Here is a 6,390-nt window from a genome sequence, read left to right as displayed (position 1 = left end):
AACCGCTGATGGCGGGGCACCTAGAACATCCCAGTAGCCCTTAGAATACCCCAATTTTTGTAATAAAAACACATCAGGAAAGTGGAGATTGCTATAGGACTTGCGGACAGTCAATTGCACCCTGGAACCTATGGGAGCAGTGCAAGAGGGACTGCCCAGTGCTGTAGCTATTTCCTTATATTTTTCCGTTACGGTGATATGATTTAAGAGACTGTTCCTTTTCTATTCCTTTCCACCCTGAAGATAAAAAATGTTTTGCTTTTAGTTTACCCTGTATTAATTATCAGGCTCCTATGCAGCATTTTCAGTGGTACTGCCTACCACAAGGTATGGCAAATAGTCCCTGTGCCTAATGGTTGTGGCTACAGCCATTGTCAGTGTGACAGGCCTATCTATCTGCATACATCATCTGTATTCTCTTGGCACATGAGTCCCCATCCATTTTACATCCCATGCTTATCCAGTTAGATGATGCTCTCCGAAATGCAGATCTAGTGATAGCCCCTGAAACGGTGCCAACTAGGACACCCTTTTCATATTTGGGGTACCTTATTCAACAGAGATAAATTGTGCCCCAAGCTGTTCAGATCCAGGTTAAACATCCTGCAACCCTAAATGATTTTTAGACTCTACTTGGTAACATTAATTGGCTCTGCCCAGCTTTTAAGCTAACTACCCATGAGTTAAGTCCTCTCTTTGACATTCTCAAGGGAAACTGAGCCCCTACTTTTAAAAGAACATTTACACCAGAGGCTAAGACTGCCTTGAATAAAGTTAATCAGGCTCTTTATAATGCTTAGCTCTCTAGAGTTGACCCATCTTTACCAACGTTTTTATTATTTTTCCAACTCTGTATGTGCCCACTGGGGTTCTTTGGCAGTCTTGGGGTCCCTTACAATGGCTACACATACCACGTACTCCACATAAAGCTATTACTCCCTCAGATGCTATGCAACAAGCTTCTGTATTTCATGCCACTTTTCATCAAAATGCTTCTGCCTTACACAGTTTCATTTGACTCAAGTACAGGCCCGGAAAACGGTTAAACGATGTTATGTTACACACATTCCTGAATTTGGTTCTTTGCTTTGGACCCATGTTTCGGTGGATACTTCATCAGGATTTGTATTTTCTATTGCTCACTCTGAAGCAGCTAAAGATGTCATTGCTCACTGTTTGGATGGCTTTAGTGCCCTTGGCTGCCCACGGACACTTAAGACTGGCAATGGCCCAGCATACACAAGTGCTGCCTTCCAAAAGTTTGTAAGATAAAATATATAAAGATAACTGAACTAAATTTTACAAGTGTAAGACAAAAAATATAAAATATGCATATTAGAGATAAAAGACTTTATTCCTTCCAAAATTTTCTGATAAGAGATCTTCACTTATTGACAAAGTCTCAATAGTCTATTTAAACTTATTAAAAAATTGCAATAGAGTTACTATAAGTTAATCTGGCCAGAAATATATAGTTGAATACGTTCATCATTTTGTAAAGATGGTTGTTTGTGTGTACTGTGTATTTGTTTATGTATTTGTCATTCTGTGAACAGCTGTTCCTTTCTTTCCCCCCCTTTTGGTCAGTTGTTCATACTACAATTTGGGGTATAGACGTAAAAGCATACTTTTTCTTAAGTTACCAGCTGGTCTAAGTCATATCAAAATTGGTTTATACACAGTTTATCAAAAAGATCAGATTAATTAAGCAAAAATTCCTTAGAGTGGGGAGAATTGATTCAGAGAGGAATCCTACTGATGAATAGGAGGTGTGACCAAACTTTTTGTTCATTAATGAGGAGCTCCCAAAAAGCTCAATAGTCTCTTAAGAGACACTCAATAAATTGCTCATTGGTTTAAAGATAAAAATCTTTCAGAAAAATTGCAATTGTTTCTTCTCTTAAAAAATGGTTTTGGTAGTCAACTAAATTAAGAACAGTTTGGGCTGGGGAGATGGCTCAGTGGATTAAGTGCTTCCCTGGCAAGCGCAAGGGCCTGAGTTCAATCCCCAGTTCTGCCAAAAAAAAAAAGAAAAAAAAAGAAACAAAGGTTTTCACATATGTATGGTAACTCATTATTGTTAATTTCACAGTGTTTTAAGTGTATCCATGATTCCAAGTGTACAGGTCTTCTAAAATATGAAGCAAAAATTGCTTATTGTGATAAGACTTTCAAATTCCTAGCAAAAATAATAAGTAAATAAATAAATAATATAAGGAGGGAAGAAGGAAAAATGTATATATCATTTAAGGATAGTTAGGTGAAACATTCTTATGTGTTAGCTAGAGAAGGTTAAAAGGGTTATGTCAAAACAAAAATGTAAGCATGTCACAAAACATCTAAGATTCTTCTACTACAATGTTGTATATGGTTTGATTTCTAAATTTCTGTGTAAAAATGTGTAATTGTTTCTTAACATTCTATAGAGATTTAAACTTTAGAATATCCATGGTTGTTGGAAAATAACAGTTCCATTTTATGTCTACGGTGTTTGATATTCAGATAGACAGTAATGTTAAACTTAACTGCCTCTATTATGGGGTAATAATGTCCTTAGGCTTCTCTTCTGGATATTTAACAACTAAAGTTTGCAGACCAAAAATTAGAGAGATAGATGGGCTAAAAGGATAAGCAATATCTTGGCCCTAGGCTTTCAAGGTTAGTGAGAACTCAGGACATAAGAGTATCTCTGCTGTGATGTCCTGTAACTCAAGTTGTGTCCCCAATTTTCTGATCAAGGAGATTATGGGGCTGCAGAGGAAAGTGATCAACAGTGTATAGTATGCCTAAGGAGAATCACCTAGAGAGAAAAAAAATCTCCCAGGCTTTCACAGAAAGCAACTTGGTCAAGCAATGGCTGTGACTCATCCAGATGGCTGACACTGACAGATCTACAAGGTGCTATACATGGTTCCAGGGTAAATCCTGAGGAGATTTGACTGATCATGTCAGATAGCAAAAGTTACATTTTTGGTTAAAGCTCTTGCTTTAACTTGGTCTTAACCCTTAGGTAGAAAAGTGTAACCACGAGGTATAAAAAGTAATGCCACCAAATAGCTCAGTGGATTAAAGTGCCTGCAAGCAGGTGCAGGGGCCGGGAGTTTGATCCCCAGGGCACAATGAGACAGCAATTAAGACTAGACTGGTGGCACGTGCCTGTAATCCCAGAATTTGAGAGGTTGTAAACAGGAAAATCACTATGAATCCGATCTAGTAGTGAGACCCTCAACACCCTATAGACCCCTTCCTAAAATACAGAGAAAACAAAACAAAACAAAATAAAAAGTAATGTCACATTAGTATGCTAAGCTGTAAAAGGCTCAAGTCAACAACTACTGACAATTACCAGCTGTGCTGCTAGCTTACTACTATTATGGACTGTTGGACTATATAGGGTTATATTGCTAAATTCAAGTACCTACAATCTTTGGACTGGCATCAAGTATGAAAAGGTCCTTTAAAGCTTCTCCAAATACAGCTTCTCTAATTACAACAGAACACTGGTCTCTGACAATACAGAACAAAAAAGGGGGATATTCTGGGAGCCAAGGAAGCTAGGAAATTAATCAAATGTGTAGGTGGGCATAAGCCTCAGTGCCTAAAGACACAAGCTACCTCAGTCCTGAGATAAGCATCCTGTCTGGTTAAGGTCAGCTATTAGCCACTAGGCAACCTTGTATCACGTGTTACTAACTTTGCAAAAGTATAAGTAAAGGACCATTTTGTTGTGTGGTTGCATTAGTGTTGTTCATCAGGCAGACCAGTGACCACCTAGCCTAGTTTTTGTCTGCTTGTCTTTCTCATTCCTGCTGCCGTTTCTCCCCAGGTAGAATGGATCTCAGTGAGACCCATGGATCTCTACATAAAGTAAGTGTGTAAATGGTTGAGTAACACCAGGAATAAGTGGACCCTGTGGGAAGTCATATGAAAGCTGCAGCAGGCTCCTGCACATGCACATGCATGCCTTTATACGCTTCCACATGCGCATGTGTACACACACACCCAGGCATCAGACACCCACAGACATTTTCCATCCCTCTAGCCCAGATCCAGCTTTATTAGATTATGGAGTGATTTTAGGCAGGGCTCCCAGGCTCAAATAGTAGGGCCAGTGTCTGCCATTCTATTATAACTTTGTTCTTCTAGATCTTCAAAGCTTGCATCTTGGCAAGTTCTTCCTTGCACAGGATGCTTCTGATGGGCCCATAAGTCATGCTCAGCTGGTGTCTTGATATTCAGCCTCATCTCTGAGGGGGGAGGAAGGATTATTAACTGACAATATGGTGACTACAAATTCCTTCCAGGATGTAGCTTAGGAGAGGCATTTGAGAAGAGCTCCAAAGGGGGTCTAAGTGCAATAGTGGAAGAAGTAGGGGGATCTAAACTTGGTGAGTTCATCCTTCTCTTAGAGGCTGACTTGAGTCTATCCTTTCACATTTTCAACAAAGGAATATTTGATAGTCTTCTTTTTCTTCATGGTCTCATTATGTAGTTCAGGCTGTCCTAAGCTCACTATACAACCCAGACTAGCCTTGAACTTCCAATGATCCTACTACTTCAGCCTCCAGAGTACTGAGGTTCTAGACATGTGCCACCACTCCCTGCTTAAAGGTCTTTTTTTTTTTTTTTTTTACTAAAACGATGGTTTTTAATGAGAACCAGAGGTATGGTTACAGTTATATAGTCTGACACAGAAAAATCCATGGATGATCAGGAGTTGGAAGGTTACAAAATAATGAGGGTAACACTGGGTACAGGGGTGGGGGGGAGTTGTTCCAGAATCTCAGAACCAGACTAATATGGCCTCTCCTTGCAATCCTGCCTGTGCTCAACCCTGGAATCCATCTTGCCAGGGCCAAAGCCACCTCTGTCCCTACCACCCTGGCTCCCTCAGAAGCCCCTATGATCCTCTACATGGCCCCGGTAGCCGCCCCAATTGTAGCCTCCTCTGCCACTATTACAACCATAGTTACCCCCATATGGGAGCCTCCTGGACCTCCTCCTGGGCCATCTGGTTTAGGGGTCTTTCACTAGTTGCATTCATTTCTCCAAGAGAAGTTCATGTTCTCGCACATAGGATTAGGACACTTCTAGTCCCCAGCTTGCTGCTGTCCTCCATCGCCACCACCTCCACTGGGGAATCCTCCCCAGTCACTGTCATCACTTCCATAACCTCCACGGCCGATGACTCCTCCTCTTCCTTGGCCTCCTCAGCCATTGCCACCACCCCAATTGAAATCTGCTTGCTGGGTACCAAATGAGACCTTAATAGGGTTCCCAGAGAATTCTTTACCATCAAACCAGTCAATAGCTGCTTTAGCAGAGAAGGGTCATCAAATGAAACTGTTGTCTCTCCCTTCAACTTGCCTGTTTCTCTGTCTGTGTACAAATTAATCACGTGTTGTCCAGTTTTCTTATTGGTCTTAATAATGCCAATCTGCTTAAAGTAATCAGCTACAGACTCAATTATAACAGTCTCACCCAGGCCTTGCACAAAGATGATGTCAGAATTATCCTGTTCAGAAACATGATATGATACTTGGTTCCCAGGGCCACCAAATTTATTGACGCCACCTCGGTCACTTCCTCCCATGTCACCTCTGTCCCCATGGCCACCTCCATGATCTCTGGGTTCATAGCTACCACTGTTGCAGTTGTAACCACCGCCACCACCCCTGCCTCGGCCTCACCCTCCTGTTGGCCTGCCCCATAGCTGCCACCGCTGCCACCATTCTGGTCCTTATTGCCTAGCCACTGCCACCACCAATGATGGAGGACCGATCTTGGCCATAATTGCCTCTACCACCACCACCACTGCTACTGTTGTACTGGTTCTGCTGTCCATAGCCCTGAGGGGGATTGCAGGAGCTTTGCTGCTGTCCATAGCTCTGTAGCTGTCCACCATACTCAGAATGTTGGCTATAGCCCTCATTCTGGGGCCGCCCATAGCTGTTGCTCTGAGAACTACCACCATAACTTCCCGAGGTACTGCTGGGAGCTGGATGCTGACCATAGCCAGGAAAAGAAGACTGCTGGCCGTAAGATAACTGGGAACTCTGGCTACTGCCCTAGCCACCAGTGGAGCCATAACCCTGAGGAGCTGACTGCGTGCCATAGCTGTTCCAAGTCTGTCCATAAGAAGAACCATAGCTGCTCTAGCCATAGCCCGAAGTGCCTGCTGACTGGCCATAGCCACTGTAACTCTGCTGTCCATAAGGCTGATTCCTCCACTGGGAGCAGCCCTGGCCAGGCTGGGTGGGGTAGGCCCCATAGTTTTGAACTCAGGCCCTTGCACTTGCCAGAAAAGCACTTATTCCACTGAGCCATCTCCCCAGACCCATAGGCCCCATAGTTTTGGGTTGCTTGTTGACTATAGTCAGTTGAGGCCAT

General features: G+C 42.6%; 1 pseudogene; it reads right to left on the bottom strand.

Annotated features, from left to right (window-relative positions):
- Positions 1 to 4,794: 4,794 nt before the first annotated feature.
- On the bottom strand, positions 4,795 to 6,390 carry LOC101585871 (annotated as a pseudogene).

Source organism: Octodon degus, unplaced genomic scaffold, assembly GCF_000260255.1.
Source record: "Octodon degus isolate 3935 unplaced genomic scaffold, OctDeg1.0 scaffold00090, whole genome shotgun sequence".
Classification (NCBI taxonomy): domain Eukaryota; kingdom Metazoa; phylum Chordata; class Mammalia; order Rodentia; family Octodontidae; genus Octodon; species Octodon degus.
This window is presented reverse-complemented; position numbering and strand designations above follow the sequence as displayed.